The following is a 22,474-nucleotide window of genomic DNA, read 5'->3' as shown; positions in this document are numbered from 1 at the left end:
TCATGATTACAGCACAACTATCCTGAAATACCTTACTGGTAAAAGCATTCCTCGCCTAAGCTCCTCATCGTAACTATCTAGTTTCTTTGCGCTTCGGTAACACACTCTGTTGCCCACTTTGTGAACCAGTTCTTGCTCTTAAGTCTTTTTAGCTGCTATGGAAGGCTGGTTTTCTAGCTCAGTTGTCTGTTATTAACCTCTTCATTTTGCTTCTAGGATTAGTTTAAACTACAGTGATGCTAGAAACTCTAAATCAGGGGTCTCCAAATCCCGGGCCGCGAACTGGTATTGGTCTGTGGCCTGTTAGGACAGAGCGTCACAGCGGGAGGTGAGCGGCAGGCGGTGAGCGAAGCTTCATGTGCCGCTCCCCATCGCTCCCCATCGCTCACATGACCGCCTGAACCGTCACCCTCCCCCCGGCCCCCGATCCGTGGAAAACTTGTCTTCCACGAAACCGGTCCCTGGTGCCAAAAAGGTTCTAAATAGAAGCGACTGTTGCACAGCCACGGGGTTGGGAGTTTGTTGCTACCTAAGCTGTTGCATTTCCGGCATCAGTTTGGTGAGGGGAGCTGATGGAGATTACTGGGGGGGGAAGATTTAATCACCCCCTCCCAGATCACTCACTGGATTAATCTTCCTAGAAAGAAGAAGAAGGCTGTGTCTACACTTTCCAGGAAGCAACCTGTTTGTAAATTCACCAAATAAAAGGACATTAGGCAAGAAAGGAAAGGTGAAAGACTAATACACTGAAAATCACTAGTGCCCAAATTCCAAACTGCTGTAACAAATTTAAGGCAATCACTAACCTCCTCAGAAGAGAAGATTCCTGAATTTGTGATGAAGCAGGAGCAGCTAGATCTAAAATCCTGACTTTTGTCCCTTGATTTCACCTTTCCCCTGGGAATTCCTAACTAATTTCACCTCTCACCATTATGATGGCCACTAGTAGAAGTGGTAGGGGGGGTTATTGATTCCCATCAATCTTTTAATTCCTCACAACATGATTGAGGGCACGCTGGATCATTCTAACATGCAATTACTCGAGGCTAGAAGAATCTTAAAAGTGAGATAAAATGGCACAATACAAGGCAGTCTTTAAAATATAAGTTACCTAAATCCAGTTTTGAGGTTTCTTGAGCTGTGCCGTGTAATACAGTAGCTGTTAGCCACAAGTGTCAATTAAGCACTTAAATTAAACACAGTCCAAATTGAGATGTGCTGAAGGTATAAAATGCATACTGGATTTCAAAGATTTAATACAAAAAAAAGAATGTAAAATTAATAATTTTTATATTGATCACATATTAAAATGATAATATCTGGACATATTAGGTAGGTTAAATAAAATACACTATTAAAATTATTTTCATCTGTTTCTTTTACTGTAAAGTGGCTACTAGAAAATTTCAAATTACACATATGATTTGTAGTATATTTCTTTTGGACAGTGCTTTAGAGAAATGCTCTAGCAATGTTTTTGCCTCACTCCCAGCCTGCCACCTTTGTAGAAACTTTTAGGAATAAATTGGCTTAGACTGGGGATTTTGAATGTAAGAAGACCTGGGTTTATATCTCAGTTCTCCGCTTACTACCTGAGTGACTTTGGACATATTACTTAAAACTCTCTGCTTCAATTGCTTCAGCTACAAAATAGGGATAATAACATTGTGTCCACTTGCATTATATGGTTACACGAAACTATAAGTTTCTTGTTTGCCTCACATAAAGAATCACTTAGTTATGACTAGTGTTATTTGTACTCTTAATTCCTACTATCCAGGGATTCTCCTCAGCATTCTTAGATTCATCATATCTAGACGAATCTAGAGAGTAAAACTTTAAGAACACTCAGTATTATCCCCTCACCCGCTTAAATAAATTATACCTTAGGTTTCTTGGATGGCTGACACCCAGAATGACACCTTTTCAAAAGAGACCAGGCCTAATAATGGAGATGTAATCTTATAGGCCATAGCTGGGTGATCAACATTCATATTAGAAATATGTACATATAGATATAGGACATATATAGTTGGTTCATTATATAAATTAGCAAAATAAATCATCTGTTTTTATAATTTTTATTGGAATATAGTTGATTCACAGTGTTGTGTTAGTTTTAGGTGTACAGCAAAGTGAATCAGTTATACATATAAAAATCATCTGAATGTTGAAGAGGGAATTTGACATAAAATGTCATCAACTAGAGTGACTAAATATTGATATTTCATTGAATAAACTGTCTTGTTTTGTTTTTTAATGGAATTGTCTGAAATAGCCCAGTATTCAAAATCAGAATTAACAGAAAGAATGTTTATAACAGAAAATATTATTTTACTCTTATAAAAACAAAACAAAGCAAAATGATGGCAGATCTGCATTTGGAACATTGCACGCAATATTGTTTGCCAAGCCTAAAACAAGCATAAGAGAGTATTAAGCTCACAGCAACTGAAATAATCAAGAAGAGAAACGTGCTTCTGACTAACTATATAAAAAGAAAAACCCAAGTGTGGGAACATAAAACCTGTGAAGGTGATAATTAAATATTGGAGGTGCAGGTTTGAGTATGACTAAGGACATCACCTTACTTACTAAAGTCCTTGATTCTAAAACTAGTACACAACTCTAGAATTTGAAAAAGGCACTTTAATGCCTATTAAATATTAAATGAGGCACCACTTAATTGGATACATTGCCCCAGGGATAATACAGCAAATAAAGTTTGAAAGGGGGTTTAAGCTAATTGATGGATGCTTAAGCTATAATAGGATCTTTTTAAAGGAAAGTAGAGATGCTTTGGAAATTGTCTAGAAGGCTGCTATACCCTCCCCCTTAAACATGCTTTTGTGTCATTATTAGGCTCCTATCTTGGAATACGGACAGAAACTTCCTGGTTAACTATAACAGAAGAGACAGAAAGCAGGTATTTAGACCTTAAAGTAGACTTTAGAGAGGTAGCCACTTGGCTGCGGGAATGAAGAAGAAATGCAGTTCAGCAACTGGAGTTGACACAGATGTGGAAAAGGCCACCAGGTGGGCTGTTTGAAGTGGTGTGACGTACTTTTCCCTGTAGGCAGGTGGAGCCCAGTGGTCAGTATATCGAGGAGACGGCTACTAGAATCCAAGTCAGGGGACAGTGGTGATTAGATGGAGGCACCGTAACAGTGCGCCCAGTGGTCAGGGACTGGATCCCAGGTTCTTCACGGTATAGAAGAGGAAGAGACAAAGGCTTATAGGAGTAAGGCAGAGCATCGGTCCTAAATGGATTGTGGCTCTAGGCTAGTGGTTCTCAACTGGGAGTGAGTTTGCTCCCCAGGGACATTTGGCAATGTGTGGAGACATTTTATATTGTCACTGTTGGGGGTGGGTGGGTACAACTGGCATCTAGTGGGTAGAGGCCAGGGGTGCCGCTAAACCTCCTACAATGCATTGGACAGCCGTCACCACAAATGTCCATCTGGCCCAAAATGTCAATGGTTGTGCTGTCTGCTACTCTAGGCAGATTTCGGAGACAAAACTTGGACACAGAACAATAACGCTGAAGTCCAAACTGGGTTATAAATTGGGAACCAGGTGCTGGTGCAAACTTGACTAAAAAGAGATCAGGACCAGCCTTGAAACAGTTATGACTCGATACAACATCCCCAGGGTTTAGGCTACAACTCCTATGAGGCAGTGTGCTATAGAGGGAAAAAGTAAACCTACTTCCAACTGTAAGTCTCCGTAGTTCAAAACAAGTTTTATAAGTTTGACTTCCTTGTGTCAGATTAACACAGCAGTTTCAGATCTGAGGGATATTGTGAAGATCATAAGGTAATACATCCAAAATGCCTACCACAGGACTTAAAACATCATAGCACTAGAATGGCAAGAAAGTTGCTGCACCTAACGTATAATACAGAAATTATATCTGCCCTCGGCAAAGCAACAAAATAGCCTGTGTCTAAGTCTAATGAACATTTATAAATACTCATACTCATCTTATTTGGCCTCTCAGCAATACTGATCACTGCAGTTGCCATGCTGCATTCTTTTTTTTTTCTTAACATCTTTATTGGAGTGTAATTGCTTTACAATGTTGTCTTAGTTTCTGCTTTATAACAAAGTGAATCAGTTATACATATACATATATCCCCATATCCCCTCCCTCTTGAGCCTCCCTCCCACCCTCCCTATCCCACTCCTCTAGGTGGTCACAGAGCACCGAGCTGATCTCCCTGTGCTATGCGGCTGCTTCCCACTAGCTATCTGTTTTACATTTGGTAGTGTATATATGTCCATGCCACTCTCTCACTTCGTCCCAGCTTACCCTTCCCCTCCCCGTGTCCTCAAGTCCATTCTCTACGTCTGCGTCTTTGTTCCTGTCCTGGCCCTAGGTTATTCAGAACCATTTTTTTTTTTAGATTCCATATATATGTGTTAGCATACGGTATTTGTTTTTCTCTTTCTGACTTACTTCACTCTGTATGACAGACTCTAGGTCCACCAACCTCACTACAAATAACTCAATTTTGTTTCTTTTTATGCCATGCTGTTTTCTAATTGCTGCTCCCTTATCTGATTTCCCAACTAGATGTGCATAAGCTCCATAGGTGCAGGAATGGCGTCTCTCTCCTTCACTTGTAACCTCACTGCCCACATAAATAAATAAAAAAGTTTCCAATAAATAAATGAACAAAACCTAGTTAAATAACCTCTAATCAGCCAGAAGGCAGGAGTGCTATTGATTATACACACTGCAGAATTCTTCTATGATGCCTATAGCATCAGAAAGTTCTGGATCAATTTCAATCAAAAATCTCCTTCTTTTCAGTGGCTCCATTCCTACTTGATTGTGGGACCCACTGAGTTGAATGCAAATGCCCAGGGAATTCTCTAGGAAGCAGAGCTATACCAATAGGGAATCTCTGCTTTTTAGATCAATAATTCTAAACACTAGAGAGAGTTGGGGAGATGGTTCCTGAATTCTCACTCTGAAAGGGAAACATGTTTCTAAGTGTTTGGATCTATAATAGTGCCCTTATTCAGCCTGGTTGTCTTAAATGCTTGACCCAGTGCCAGGCATGGAGTAGGTACCGTAAACATTTGTTTAAATAAATTATTTAAAACTCAGAATATATTCAAATTCTCTTTTTCATAAAGTTTTAGAGATATTTATTTCCCTATATTCATAAAGCTACAATGTGTAGAAGAAATAGTTTCTCATGAAATTCAATATGACATTTCCAAAGCTCTCAGGTACTTTGATAGCAAATTTATTTGAAACATTATAAGGATGTCAATAGTGTATGCAAATTCAACACAATTAACCTTTAAATTTATTGCACTAGACTTGTAGTTAAATAATTGAATATTACTATGCCTTATCAGATGTGTTTTTTTTTCTTCTGAGGTCAGTAAACCTAACTGTAGACCATAAAGTTGCCATCTACGAACAAGTACTGATCTATATATACACAGAAATGACTCCTGAATCCATATAATCTTGCAAGAATGTGTATCCTTGTAGAAAGGAAATGTTATAATAAAAAGGGATAATATATACATAAAAGTTACTTCTACATTTAAAGCAGCAGTTTGATTACCATTCAATTATAATCATCTTCTATACAAGTAGAAAGTAAAAGATTAAAAACTTTTAGTTAACCCTTAAGAAAAGAAAGTTTTAAAGAAGCATTATTGGGACTTCCCTGGTGGCGCAGTGGTTAAGATTCCACGCTTCCAGTGCAGGGGGCCCGGGTTCGATCCCTGCTCAGGGAACTAGATCCCACATGCATGCCGCAATTAAGAGTTTGCATGCCACAACTAAGGAGCCTGCCTGCCGCAACTAAGACCCGGCACAACCAAAGAAATAAATAAAATAAATATTAAAAAACAAATGAAGCATTATCATAACTCATTTGTCAAACATTTTATTTTACAAAACATTCTCTTACTCATGGCCTCATTTTAGACATTTAATATGGACATAATTCCTTATTAACTAAAATTGAACCACTATACTATTTAAAACACCTTTCCTTTTTGTTTTTAAGGAGAAGCCTATGAGTTGGACAAAGTTAAAATCAGATGAGTTGTGAAATACAGTGCTCAATATTCCAAAGAAATATATAATTAAAGCTGATAAGATTAAAATCATTTTCCATTGTAGCTGTTCATATGCCGTATGTTAAGGAGTTCCCTATATGGGAACACATAGTCTTAAAGAAGTATATATCTTATTACAACCCTCTTAAACTTTTCATTTAACAAGCAAACAAATAAGAAGGTATCTGATGCTTGAATTAAAGGTCAATGAAACAGTGAAGGCCCATGGGTCAAGCACAAAGAAGTCCCAGTGAAGTTGAACTTCACTGGTCTGAGTCTAACTCGCCGTACATAACCATAGTTAGCATAAGCTTTCTACACAGTTGGTAGCAATCAGATACATATTTAATGTGGTTTCATTATATCCTATAAATGCTGGCAATAGAATAATCTCCCCGGGGTATTCGGTGAATAATAGAAAAGAGAAAATGATGAGCACATTTAGCACATGCACCCATAACCTCATGATAAAAGGCACCATTTCCCCCATACAGCACCTGTTGTCATAGCTGCTTTAATTACTTTTCATTGTAGTCAGCAGCTTGAAATATTTATCATGGAGCCTATAATTTCCCAAATCCAAAACTGAAATCTACCCAAGTGACTACAGGAACTGAAATTTTACTCACTCCTCCTACTTCTGTGCTTAACTTGCAACCTCAAAAGCTCTAAACAAAATATCTTTGAGGGAAGCTTCATTCAGTTAGGAGACCCGGTGCAGTACAAGATTACAATATGTTCACACAACATTCAACAGGCAGCGTATCATATCACATTTTGATTGAAATAAAGACAAAAATCATTTCATTATTAAATATTAAAACATTCAATGTGCTAAAATAAAAGATAAAGCAAATTTAAAGGTTTTTGTAAATAGGTACCAACTAAGAACATATTCAGTCAATACTTCTAGGATTTATTCTTCCCATCAGTTGAATATGAAATTAGGTTTGATTTTAGCACTCCTTCTCCAGTGAATTATTGGTTATAAATCCCATGCTTTGGCTATGTTCTTTTGATTGTGAAATATGTTGTGATCTAGAATAAAGACTTTTTTGCTGTCTTTATTAAAGATCTAAAGATTGTTTTGCAGTCTCTTTTAATCTTATTTACTTAATAAAAATGTATTTATATTTACATCTTACTTACTATAGTGTACTGCTGTAATGCTACACAAACATTAACTCATTTAATCCTAATAACAATTCTGTCATGTAGCAACTGTTATTTTCTCTACAGCTGAAGAAATTGAAACACAAAAGAGATAGAGGAATTTGCCTACAGTCATTGAGGCCAGTTAGTGGCAGATCAGGGACTCAAACTCAGATAGTTTAGCTCCAGAATCTGTGTTCTTACCTTCTACATACTACAAGCCAATTTAATTTCCCACATAAACTTCACTAATTCAGTTTGTGAGTAAGAAGACCAGTTCCAATGACTGGATTAGCATAATCCAGGGTCAAAAATATATTTTGCATAGCAACCAAGTAAATATTCATGTCCACACACTGACACAAACATAACCAATGTGGAAGTTTCACAAATTAAGATTACCTTACTACATACATATTGTATTTCATTTTGAAAATGCTGCTTATAGACCAAGTAATTTGCTTTCACAATGTGCTAACATAGTGGTTCTCATAGCTAGTTACCCATTAAAATTGTCTGTGGAGATTTTAAAACTAAGGAATGTGTGAGCCCCACTCCAATCAATTAAATTAGAATATCTGCTGAATAGCATTTTAAAAGCTATACAGGCGATACCAAGAAGCTGCCATGGTTGAGAATTTCTGCACTATCGAAGCCAATATATCTAACGTGAAACACATTGGAGTAGATGAAACTGACAAGATGTATTGTTATTATCTCTAGTTGAATATAGGACTTTTGATTATTTTGCATTAGCATTAGTTTTGTATGCTATAAAGACCTATTAGCTTCTTGAAGAGGTGTTAAAATATTTTATTTTCACAAGTAGCTTAATATTCTTTCTTTAACATTATTTATACTGTTACCACCTAACATAACCTTCCTTAATTAGTGGATTTTGAATCAACAAGGTCTTTTTATTTACTTATTTATTTTTGGCTGCATTGGGTCTTTGTTGCTGCACGCCGGCTTTCTCTAGTTGTGGTGAGCGAGGGCTTCTCTTCGTTGCGGTGCGCGGGCTTCTCACTGCGGTGACTTCTCTTGTTGCGGAGCACGGGCTCTAAGAGCATGAGCTCAGTAGTTGTGGCGCATGGGCTTAGTTGCTCTGTGACATGTGGGATCTTCCAGACCAGGGCTCGAACCCGTGTCCCCTGAATTGGCAGGCGGATTCTTAACCACTGCACCACCAGGGAAGTCCCCAATAAGGTCTTATTTATTTAAAATATTTATCTATATGGCTGCGCCGGGTCTTAGTTGCAGCATGCATGTGGGATCTAGTTCCCTGACCAGGGATCGAATCCGGGCCCCCTGCACAGGGAGCACGGAGTCTTAACGGCTGGACCACTGGCGAAGTCCCAACAAGGTCTTATTTTAAATGGGCGGTTAAATTATGGAAAGAAAACAGTGGCTCTTTGACCAAGATTGAGTTAAAATGAATAATTGTTTAGTTCGACACAAAACATGTAGCCTGGTTAATTCTATGTCCGTAATTCCCTCCTTTTATTCCATCCTTTCTCCCGCAAATCTTATGATGGTCTACAAGTGAAAAATTAATATTACAAACTAATTTAAAGTTTAGCGTTTGCACAATGAATTGTCTTGTTGAAAAAGTGCCGTGGCTACCAAGTTTGATGTGTACATAACAACCTAGTTCTTAAAAGACAAGACCCGGCTCTGCTGCTGCACCTCACCTAACGTGCCGAAGTGGAGGGAAGCCACAGGCACACGTGGAAAATCGCTAAAATGGGACAGACCAGAACAAGATTTGAGTCAGACGTTTGCCAAAATGGTCCCAGCTGTGTTAACGTGATTTTATTTTCTGTTTTTGATGTCCTATCATTGGTCCTTTCTTATTGTTGTGGTTTTATGGTTTTCAACCTAAACTGGCAGTACTTAAATTTCTCCGGTCAGCATTCTTCTGTGTTCTCCACAGTGAATGACTGTTCCAAATTTACAATTTCCATCAACTTTAAATTGACCGTGTAGCTTCACCTCCCCAGAGAAAACAATGGCCAACACTGGCCTCCGTTTTCAGCCTCCTCCATCTCAAAACTTCCCTCTTACTCACCTCCCGGGTGTCCTCCCCCTTAAATCCCATTCGGTCCACTGTAGGCTCGTTTCCCTTTCTCCTAAAGTCATCCGTGACTTCTGACTTGCCAAGTTCAACATCCTATTTTCAGAGGAACCTCTCTTTTGCATAATGTAATATATCTTGTTAATTTACTACTCTTCTAATTTCTAATTTTTATCAATTGCCTTAATCTGAGCTAAAAATTTCCTTCACCCAATCTACAAAGAAAGGGTTTGGTTAGCAAATTAGCAGTAAAAATACCACATCTGAGGACATTTTAAACCTACTTAATTACCACAAACTATTTGTATGACTTTAACACACAACTTTTTAAATTAAGATGAGTGCTGCCGATAATGCCTCAGAACACCAAAACAAGATCCTTTTCTGGAAGGATCTTTCTTTAGAAGGATTTTATTAGTATTATTACAAACTATTGTAAGTCCTTGAAAGTTAGAACACTACTTTTCTTCTAAGTATTTCTTTAATTTATTATGGGCCTTGCCTGTAATTAGTCCATGTCAGTGATGTTTACCCGCATTTATAAATGTCAAGCTTTTAAACAGAACCACTTGGTATTTAAAGAATTATTCCAAGTAGGAATAACTTTATTTTATGTTTCTTCTCTAGCCTACATGGTGAAAAATAGTGACATCCTTCAGAGGAGCCATCTTACTTGTATTGCCCAAATGTGTGTGAATTTTTTGTGTCTGTTACACTGCCCTGAACAGGAGGGCTATAGCCAACTTCTTTCCTGACTGACAAGTCTAAACCACTTCCCCAAACTTGAATATACTTGGAGAAGGAAAAAAAAAAAAAAAAGGGAAAACACCAGGTGAGCCAGGCTGTTTTGTTTCCTATGTTTGCCAGGTTTGTGTGGATAGGGTGAGGTTCTCTTAAGTCAACAGAGTCTATGTTAAGGCAGCAAGAAGGTACATGTTGTGCCTCCTTCCACTGTGAGTTTACACTCACACAATTCTCTTCTCTAATCCCAGAGTAGCTCTAAGCAAAACTGTAGACATGTGGGGCCTCTAGGTGTTATCTAACACCCTCTGAAACAGCTGGGAACGCTTGGCAGGTGCGGGGGACACCAAGAGATTTCTGCTTTCTTCCTACCAGCCCCTGTAGTCATGTGTGGTTCTCATCACCCCGATCGCTGCCCTTTAGATCACTGCCTCTATTCATGTATATGTTTGGAGATTTTCCTTTGCTAGGAGCAGATTTCTGCATTCACCTCACTTTTATGATGGAGCTGATGAAGATATGCAAACCTGGGAGACATCTGGTATTTGATGTTCCATTCTGCAAACCAAGACTAGGAATATATAGGAGCACAGAACAACTATACAAATGATGTTGGCTTTACTGCTTTAACAGATAATGTAATAGACATAGGTGATACATTTTTTTAGTGGCATTTTGATATCAGGAACAGTATAACTGCAAATTGACTATTAGTTTTATTCTGTTTCTCCCACTTTGTAGTGGTTTCAGTTACTTTACTTTGGCTTGTTTTGGTTTGGATTTTAACCTCAGATTAAGCCACATTAAAGAAGGAAGCTTGAAACGCCATAACGTAAATTAGAGTTCTTCAACACTATTGACATTTTGGACTGAATTGCCAGAAGTCCCCTGGGGGCAAAATTGCACCAGTAGAGGACCACTGATCGAAGTCATAAAGAAATCAATAGTATTGAAGAATAATCACTTCCTCCCAGGTTCCTTCAAAATCAAAGTTGCTATCGAAAACTATTTAGGAAAGTAATTCAGTATGTACAATATTTAGGTTATTTTATTTTGCATGTATTACATCATCATTATAAATTAAACTCAACTTTTCTCTCTATGTCAGTGTTGACTGCTTGAATAACGCCCACCCCCAAAGACAGGAGGCACTTTGCACAGGCCCCAGCAAAGCAGTCTGAGATGGGGCATGTGACTATGACTGCTACTGTGGATTACGATGGTTACGATAATTTTAGCAAATTCAGGATAGAATAGTCTACATGATTACAACTATCAATAATATTATGCCCATTACTGGGCCTACCATTTTATATTTTGACATTACAACTTTGAAATCAGTTGTGTATAGTCTGAGACTAGGTAAATATCAGCTAAGGTGCACTGTGGCTTAATTTTCATGTACTTGTTATTTTGAGTTTTAAAAAGGTGTGAGTTTAGCTCAGAGCTTTGGCCTCAGTGAAGCATTGCATTACTAGTAACACTAGCAAATTTAATAAATAATGCCCCAAATGTACAAGGACTAAAACACGAGTTTATTTATTGCTCATATAAAACCCAAAATAGATATTCCTAATTGGTAATTGATCTCCTTCATGTGATGTTCCAGTTCCTTCCATCATGTGGCTTTGCCATATTTAACATATGCCTTCTAAAGTCACTCTTGTTTTACAGCAAACAAGCGGAAGAGGAAAGAACATGGAAAGTCACACAGGTTGGTTTTTATGGGCCTGCTGTATAAAATGAAGGGATGGCAGTTGAAGACTCAGATAAGGTGCCAGCTTAAGGGACATATGTTGAAGGATATGGACTCTGCCCTCCAGGGTGCATATATGCATTGAACCAATGACTGATAAACGATGCTGTGTCCCCAAGAGCTGCAGTATACAAATCTGGAAAACCAAGATGCAGAATTACGATTTACCAGGGTTTCTCTTGACACTTCCATACTCAATGGCTGCTTCAAGTGGGCAATAGCAGACTTCTCGTGCAAGAATACCAGCAAGCAGAGAATAGCATAACCAACGTGGATTGCCGTGAGGAACTCAGAGGAGGCGCTGTGGGCTCTCTTCATCCTTCCGTGACCAGATAGCTGTGAGTGGACAACAGCAGAAACTCTGGTCCTTAAGAAAAAGTAACCAAGGGCTCAAAACACTTGAAGTTGGAGGTCACTCCACTGCAAGCAATCCAGGCTGCTAAAGTGCTATCTGAAAAGAGAGAAATCTAGAATAGGTGGTGCAGGAAGAAGATATTTGGTTATAATTACAACTCTGGGACAAACTGCAAGAGATGAATTGTAGCTTGGTTTGTTAATATTCTGGGAAATTGCATCTGGCCACTAGCTTGAAGAATTGGATTTGCATGCTTTTCCTCTCAGGAAAGGGATGGACTGTACCAATTCCATTTAATGACTACTCTAGATTCACACATATGCCTTTTCCAGTCAGAATGGCTGAAGCAGCTGTTTGTGTGTCATTGAGCCCATCTGCTGCTATTGCTATTGCCACTGCTTCAGACTGAGATGCAGGGCCACCTAATGGAGAGAGAACACCACGGCTGTGCACAGGCCTGCCCAGACCGTGGGGCCTCTGGTTCCCCTAGCAAGTGCCTGCAAAAGTCAGGTGATGCAACCAGAAGCACATGGTAGTTAATGCCCCATGGGGGACACTTTGCCCAGTGGGAGACAGGGGATAGAAAGGAGTGCTTCCTCTCCCAGAACAGTGCTCAGTCTAGCATTAGTTTTGCATGGCCTCTCTGACAGTGTCCAGTGGGACAAGCAATTACTGGGCTGTAAAGAAGCTGTAGCATTCAGCTTTCTCTTCTATTTTCTCCTTCCCTTTTTTATTTGTCCTTTCCCACCTCTCAACCTTCTCCCTTTCTTTCTCATTTCTTCCTCTCCCATTCCCTCCCCTTTCCCCTCTTCTTCTTCCCTTCCTAAACAATTCGATCCAAAACTCATTATTTGGGGCTGAGCAAGATATGTGTCCACACTAGGAGGTGTGGGGATAGATTGAGGAGAAAGAAGGAAATCCACGATGGCCCGGAGTAGAGTGTGGTACCCGGAAGTGGAGCCCTGGAGCCAAGCAAAGTGAGGAGACCACTCATGAGGAGGTGGGGGAAAGCAGCAGCAAGTAAGATTGTCTCCATATGAGTAGACCGCTCAAATAAAGATGATGGGAGCCATGTTTGTCACTGTCAGAGAGGGGAGTCACAAATAGAGAAAGGGAGAAAACCAGATTAAGTCCCATGGTGTTTGACTGAAATTAGAAATATAGGGGTGAAATCATGACTTTGAAGCTATATAGATAGATACAGAAATAAATATAGATGTGAACATGTATATGTATATGTGTGTGTGTGTGTGTCTGTGTGTTCTCTAGCTCTGGCCACTGAGAGAGTCTAGGAGTTGAAACCCTCAAATAGCAATACAGACAATTAGGGCCCACACACTGCTTTTTAAATATCATTCTTCACTATAAGGAATCAGCCCTCTTCGGAAGAATGGCTGGTTTCAAGGCTGGGGCTGAGAAAAAACGAGATGAGCCTAGAACATCTTATTCTGCCTAAAAGTGAGAAAGTTCTTAAAAGTGATGATGTTTCACCAAGACACATAAGCCAGCTTGAAGGCATAAACATAACACAGGCCAAATCTAGCACAATTTTACCAACAAAATAAATAACAGTAATGAATTATAACCCACTGAATAAAACACATTCATGAGTCCATAATGATATATCAATGAAACATTTTCAATCTGATGAGGAACATTATCTCAAAGTAACTCACAACAAAATATTTATTAATTACAGAGTAAATAGTGGAGAAGCCTGATAGTCACCACCTGACCAGGGGATCAAAGTTAACCTCACCAATAATGGAAAAAATCAGAATCGTGCACCACTTGATAGGATGCAATGAGAAGAACACAGAACCAATTCTGTGATATTCCTACCAAAGATGTAGAACCTGAATGTAATCATGAGGAAACATCAGACACAGATTAAGGGAACTTCTACAAGATGACTGGCCTGTAATCTTCAAAAATGTTATGGTCTTGAAAATCAAGGAAAGACTGGGGAATTCGACTGCAAACTGAAAGAGGATAAAGAGACATGGCAACTAACAGCAACATGAGATGATAGACTGGATCCTTTTGCTATAAAAGATATACCAACTGGCACAACTGGCATAACTGAATGGAGTCTTGGGATTAGATGACAGCAATGCACCTGGAATGATTTTCTTGGTTTTGACGTTTATGTTATGGTTATGAAGGAGATTGTCGGAAATACACACTAAGGCACCTAAGGGTAATGGGCATTATGTTGGCAATTTACTCTCAACTAATGGTGGGGGGGGGAGTCCCTTATTCCAGTCTTGCAAATTTTCTGTTACTTTGAAATTGGTTCCAAATTAAGAAGAGGCAGAATAGCAGAAGCAGCAGAATCTGTGGCAGGGCTAACAGTCCCCTCTGCATTTGCTCTCCCTTCCTTCCTGACTCACTCTCTTTTCCCTTTCTCCTGCTTCCTTCGGGCTCTGTAGTCTAGGGAACACTTTCTAAGTTACTGGGCAATTCACAGAATCTACACTGGCTACCAGACCTATGGAATGTGAAGTGTTATAATAGAAAGTCCAGTTGGAAGCCTCTGTATCTACATATTTGTACCAAAATAGAAATTCATAGAAATATCTTATATCTGGTGAACCGCCATGAGACAACAAAGTGACCTTGCAATCAGATATACCCATCATAAATGTGGGGATATCTAATCCACAAAGCCATAAAGGTAGACATGCACAGTAATATATCCTCTTGAGTGGTAGTGATACATGAAAGAAGGGACTTGCACAGATCCTGGAGACACAATTAGGCTTCATAAGCAGATGCTCACACTACCAGAACTTCCATTCCTGGTACACTGTTATTTCTCCTTTAATCCACACCTATGGTCTTATGAGACTTCATCATGACCAGCTGATAAGGAAGAAATAGGTTAAACTATGGGTTATGAATGGTTTTATATGATTTGAAGATACATACTAGAAGCAGGAGGCCCTGAAGTACATAGGGAAAGAAATACTTCTGATGAGAAGAAATTTTCAGGGTTACATTTGGCTGTCCACCCTACCTAGGAGAGTTGGCTAGAGTTATACATCCACATTAGTTCATGGACAGTGGTGGATGGTTTCATCAGATGATCAGGGACTTGGAAAGGATGACATTGGGGGACTAAGGAAAAGGAGATCCAAGGAATAGTTAAGTGTAGGAACTTTCAAAATCGGCACAGTAGAGATTGGTTCAAGATGGCATAGTAGAAGGACATGCTCTCACTCCCTCTTGCAAAAGCACCGAGATCACAACTAACTGCTGAACAATCATTAACAGGAAGACACTGGAGCTCACCAAAAAAGATACCCCACATCCAAAGACAAAGGAGAAGCCACAATGAGACGGTAGGAGGTGCGCAATCACAATAAAATCAAATCCCATAACCAATGGGTGGGTGACTCACAAACTGGAGAACACTTATACCACAGTAGTCCACCCACTGGAGTGAAGGGTCTGAGCCCCACGTCAGGCTTCCCAACCCGGGGGTCCGGCAACGGGAGGAGGAATTCCTAGAGAATCAGACTTTGAAGGCTAGTGGGATTTGATTGGGGGACTTCGACAGGACTGGGGGAAACAGAGACTTCATCTTGGAGGGCAGTCACAAAGTAGTGTGCACATCAGGACCCAGGGGAAGGAGCAGTGACCCCATAGGAGACTGAACCAGACCTACCTGCTAGTGTTGGAGGGTCTCCTGCAGAGGCAGGGGGTGGCTGTGTCTCACCGTGAGGACAAGGACACTGGCAGCAGAAGTTCTGGGAAGTACTCCTTGACATGAGCCCTCCCAGAGTGCACCATTAGCCCCACCAAAGAGCCCAGGTAGGCTCTAGTGTTGGGTCGCCTCAGGCCAAACAACCAACAGGGAGGGAACCCAGCCACAACCATCAGCAGACAAGTGGATTAAAGTTTTACTGAGCTCTGCCCACCAGAGCAACAGCCAGCTCTACCCACCACCAGTCCCTCCCATCAGGAAACTTGCACAAGCCTCTTAGATAGCCTCATCCACCAGAGGGCAGACAGCAGAAGCAAGAAGAAAGGACCCAAGAAAATATTTGAAGAGATTATAGTCAAAAACTTCCCTAACACGGGAAAGGAAATCGCCACCCAAGTCCAGGAAGTGCAGAGAGTCCCATACAGGATAAACCCAAGGAGAAACACGCCAAGACACATAGCAATCAAATTGGTAAAAATTAAAGACAAAGAAAAATTATTGAAAGCAGCAAGGGAAAAACGACAAATAACATACAAGGGAACTCCCATAAGATTAACAGCTGATATCTCAGTAGAAACTCTACAAGCCAGAAGAGAATGGCATGACATATTTAAAGTGATGAAAGGGAAGAACCTACAACCAAGATTACTCTACCCGGCAAGGATCTCATTCAGATTCGATGGAGAAATTAAAACCTTTACAGACAAGCAAAAGCTGAGAGAGTTCAGCACCACCAAACCAGCTCTACAACAAGTGCTAAAGGAACTTCTCTAAGTGGGAAACACAAGAGAAGAAAAGGACCTACAAAAACAAACCCAAAATAATTAAGAAAATGGTCATAGGAACATACATATCCATAATTACCTTAAACGTGAATGGATTAAATGCTCCAACCAAAAGACACAGGCTTGCTGAATGGATACAAAAACAAGACCCATATATATGCTGTCTACAAGAGACCCAATTCAGACCTAGGGACACATACAGACTGAAAGTGAGGGGATGGAAAACGATATTCCATGCAAATGGAAATCAAAAGAAAGCTGGAGTAGCAATACTCATATCAGATAAAATAGACTTTAAAATAAAGAATGTTACAAGAGACAAAGAAGGACACTACATAATGATCAAGGGATCGATCCAAGAGGAAGGTATAACAATTGTAAATACTTATGCACCCAACATAGGAGCACCTCAATACATAAGGCAAATACTAACAGCCATAAAAGGGGAAATCGACAGTAACACAGTAATAGTGGGGGACTTTAACACCTCACTTACACCAATGGACAGATCATCCAAACAGAAAATTAATAAGGAAACACAAGCTTTAAATGACACAATAGACCAGATAGATTTAATTGATATTTATAGGACATTCCATCCAAAAACAGCAGATTACACTTTCTTCTCAAGTGTGCATGGAACATTCTCCAGGATAGATTACATCTTGGGTCACAAATCAAGCCTCAGTAAATTTAAGAAAATTGAAATCATATCTAGCATCTTTTCTGACCACAATGCTATGAGATTAGAAATCAATTACAGGGAAAAAAACGTAAAAAACACAAACACATGGAGGCTAAACATTACGTTACTAAATAACCAAGAGATCACTGAAGAAATCAAAGAGGAAATCAAAAAATACCTAGAGACAAATGACGATGATCCAAAACCAGATGCAGCAAAAGCAGTTCTAAGAGGGAAGCTTATAGCAATACAAGCCTACCTCAAGAAACAAGAAACATCTCAAATAAACAATCTAACCTTAAACCTAAAGGAACTAGAGAAAGAAGAACAAACAAAACCCGAAGTTAGCAGAAGGAAAGAAATCATAAAGATCAGGTCAGAAATAAATGAAATAGAAACAAAGAAAACAATAGCAAGATCAATAAAACTAAAAGCTGGTTCTTTGAGAAGATAAACAAAATTGATACACCATTAGCCAGACTCATCAAGAAAGAGAGGGAGAGGATTCAAATCAATAAAATTAGAAATGAAAAAGGAGAAGTTACAACAGACACTGCAGAAATACAAAGCATCCTAAGAGACTACTACAAGCAACTCTATGCCAATAAAATGGACAATCTGGAAGAAATGGACAAATTCTTAGGACGGTATAACCTTCCAAGCCTGAAACAGGAAGAAATAGAAAGTATGAACAGACCAATCACAAGTAATGAAATTGAAACGGTGATTAAAAATCTTCCAACAAACAAAAGTCCAGGACCTAATGGCTTCACAGGTGAATTCTATCAAACATTTAGAGAAGAGCTAACTCCCATCCTTCTCAAACTCTTCCAAAAAACTGCAGAGGAAGGAACACTCCCAAACTCATTCTATGAGGCCACCATCACCCTGTTACCAAAACCAGACAAAGATGTCATAAAAAGAGAAAACTATATACCAATATCACTGATGAATACAGATGCAAAAATCCTCAGCAAAATAGCAAACAGAATCCAAAAACACATTAAAAGGATCATACACTATGATCAAGTGGGATTTATCCCAGGGATGCAAGGATTCTTCAGTATACGCAAATCAATCAATGTGATACACCATATTAACAAATTGAAGAATAAAAACCATATGATCATCTCAATAGATGCAGAAAAAGCTTTTGACAAAATTCAACACCCATTTATGACAAAAACTCTCCAGAAAGTGGGCATAGAGTGAACCTACCTCAACATAATAAAGGCCATATATGACAAACCCACAGCAAACATCATTCTCAATGGTGAAAAACTGAAAGCATTTCCTCTAAGATCAGGAACAAGACAAGGTTGCCCACTCTCACCACTATTATTCAACATAGTTTTGGAAGTCCTAGCTACGGCAATCAGAGAAGAAAAAGAAATAAAAGGAATACAAATTGGAAAAGAAGAAGTAAAACTGTCACTGTTTGCAGATGACATGATACTATACATAGAGAATCCTAAAGATGCCACCAGAAAACTACTAGAGCTAATCAATGAATCTGGCAAAGTTGCAGGATACAAAATTAATGCACAGAAAATCTCTTGCATTCCTATACACTAATGATGAAAAATCTGTAAGAGAAATTAAGGAAACACTCCCATGTACCATTGCAACAAAAAGAATAAAATACTTAGGAAAAAACCTACCTAGGGAGACAAAAGACCTGTATGCAGAAAACTATAAGACACTGATGAAAGAAATTAAAGATGATACAAACAGATGGAGAGATATACTATGCTCTTGGATTAGAAGAATCAATATTGTGAAAATGACTATACTACCCAAAGCAATCTACAGATTCAATGCAATCCCTATCAAATTACCAATGGCATTTTTTACAGAACTAGAACAAAAAATCTTAAAATTTGTATGGAGACACAAAAGACCCCGAATAGCCAAAGCAGTCTTGAGGGAAAAAATGGAGCTGGAGGAATCAGACTCCCTGACTTCAGACTATACTACAAAGCTACAGTAATCAAGACAGTATGGTACTGGCACAAAAACAGAAACATAGATCAATGGAACAGGATAGAAAGCCCAGAGATAAACCCACGCACCTATGGTCAACTAATCTATGACAAAGGAGGCAAGGATATACAATGGAGAAATGACAGTCTCTTCAATAAGTGGTGCTGGGAAAACTGGACAGCTACATGTAAAACAATGACATTAGAACACTCCCTAACACCATACACAAAAATAAACTCAAAATGGATTAGAGACCTAAATGTAAGACTGGACACTATCAAACTCTTAGAGGAAAACATAGGAAGAACACTCTTTGACATAAATCACAGTAAGATCTTTTTTGATCCACCTCCTAGAGTAATGGAAATAAAAACAAAAATAAACAAGTGGGATCTAATGAAACTTAAAAGCTTTTGCAAAGCAAAGGAAACTACAAACAAGACGAAAAGACAGCCCTCAGAATGGGAGAAAATATTGCAAACGAATCAAGAGACAAAGGATTAATCTCCAAAATATATAAACAGCTCATGCAGCTCAATATTAAAAAAACAAACAACCCAATCCAAAAATGGTCAGAAGACTTAAATAGACATTTCTCCAAAGAAGACATACAGATGGCCAAGAAGCACATGAAAAGCTGCTCAACATCACTAATTATTAGAGAAATGCAAATCAAAACTACAATGAGGTATCACCTCACACCAGTTAGAATGGGCATCATCAGAAAATCCACAAACAACAAATGCTGGAGAGGGTGTGGAGAAAAGGGAACCCTCTTGCACTGTTGGTGGGAATGTAAGTTGATACAGCCACTATGGAGAACAGTATTGATGTTCCTTAAAAAACTAAAAATAGAATTACCATATGACCCAGCAATCCCACTACTGGGCATATACCCTGAGAAAACCATAATTCAAAAAGACACATGCACCCCAATGTTCATTGCAGCACTATTTACGATAGCCAGGTCATGGAAGCAACCTAAATGCCCATCAACAGACGAATGGATAAAGATGTCATACATATATACAATGGAATATTACTCAGCCATAGAAAGGAACGAAATTGGGTCATTTGTAGAGACGTGGATGAATCTAGAGACTGTCATACAGAGTGAAGTAAGTCAGAAAGAGAAAAACAAATACCGTATGCTAACATATATATATGGAATCTAAAAAAAAAAAAAGTCATGAAGAACCTAGGGGCAGGATGGGACTAAAGATGCAGACCTACTAGAGAATGGACTTGAGGACAGTGGGAGGGGGAAGGGTAAGCTGGGACAAAGTGAGAGAGTGGTATGGACATATAAACACTACCAAATGTAAAACCGATAGCTAGTGGGAAGCAGCCGCATAGCACAGGGAGATCAGCTCGGTGCTTTGCGACCACCTAGAGGGGTGGGATAGGGAGGGTGGGAGGGAGGGAGATGCAAGAGGGAAGAGATATGGGGATATATGTATATGTATAGCTGATTTACTTTGTTACAAAGCAGAAACTAACACACCATTGTAAAGCAATTATACTCCCATAAAGATGTTTAAGAAAAAAATTGACTCAGAAAGAAGTATGATATCTGAATATATCTATATTCAGAGATTAAATAAGTAATTTTAAAACTTCCTATTAAGAAAAGCCTGACTCAGATAGCTTCACTGGTGAATTCTACCAACACTTAAGGAAGAATTAATACAAATACTTCACAAGTCTTCCAAAATATAGAAGAGGAGGGAATACTTCTGAACTCATTCTATGTTGCCAGTATTACCCTGATACCAAAACCAGGCCAAGACATCACAAGAAAAGAAAACTACAGACCAATACCTGTTATGAAAATAGATGCAAAAATCCTTAATAAAAAAAAGCTAGAAAACTGAATCCAGCAACATATAAGAAGTATTACACACCATGACCAAGTGGATTTATCTTAGCAATGCAAAGTTAGCTTAACATACAAAAGTCAATCAAGGTAGTATACTGTAATACTAGAATAAAGGACAAGAACCACATGATCACCTTTATTGGTGGAGCAAATACATTTGACAAAATCCAAGACCCATTCATGATAAAAACTCTCAGAAAACTAAGAATAGAAAGAAACTTCCTCAACCTAATAAAGGGCATCTATGAAATACCGCTAGCTAACATCACATTTACTGGTGAAAGACTAGAATACTTTCCCCTAAGATCAGGAAAAAGACAAGGATATTCGCTTTCATCACTTCTATTCAACATTTTACTGGCGGTTCTATCCAATTAGACAATTGGATTGAATTGCAATTCTATCCAATTGTTTTTCTTGCAATTAGGCAAGAAAAACAAATAAAAGTCATCCAGATTGAAAAGGAAGAAGTAAAACTATATCAGCTTGCAAATGACATCATCCTGTATATAGAAAATTCTAAGAAAGCCATTAAAAATAAACAAAAAAAACCCCTCTTAGAACCATTAGATGAGTTCAGCAAGGTCTTTTTGACAAGTGGTGCTGAAACAATTAGGTAGCCACATGCAAAAGAATAAAATTGTATCCTTACTTCACATCATATACAAAAATTAACTAAAGTGGGTCAAAGACCTAAATGTAAGAGCTAAAACTCTTAGAAGAAAACATAGGGGTAAAACTTCATGACCTTGGATTTGGCAAAGAATTCTTAAATATGACACTAAAAGTATAAGCTACTAAGTTAAAGATAGATAAATTGGACATCAACAAAATGAAACTTTTGTGTTTCAAGGGACATCACCAAGAAAGTGAAAAGACAGCCAACAGAATGATAGAAAATATTTGTAAATCAGATAACTGATAAGGGATTTGTACTCAAAATATATAAAGAACTCTTACAATTCAATGATAAAAAGACATTTAAAAATGGACAAAAGATTTGAATAGATATTTCTTCAAGGAATATATACAAATATCTGATAAGCACACAAAAAGATTCTGGGCATCATTAGTCATCAGGGAAATGCAAATCAATACCACAATGAGATATTACTTCCCACATACTAGGATGGCTAGAATCAAAATGTCCAATAATAACAAGTTTTGATGAGGAATGGAAAAGTCAGAACCCTCATACCCTACTTGTGGGAATGTAAAATGGTACAGCTGCTTTGAAATACATTCTGGCAGTTCCTCAAATGATT

Source organism: Eubalaena glacialis, chromosome 5 (genome assembly GCF_028564815.1).
Source record: "Eubalaena glacialis isolate mEubGla1 chromosome 5, mEubGla1.1.hap2.+ XY, whole genome shotgun sequence".
Lineage (NCBI taxonomy): Eukaryota > Metazoa > Chordata > Mammalia > Artiodactyla > Balaenidae > Eubalaena > Eubalaena glacialis.
The sequence above is the reverse complement of the archived record's forward strand: the minus strand, read 5'-3'. Positions refer to the sequence as shown.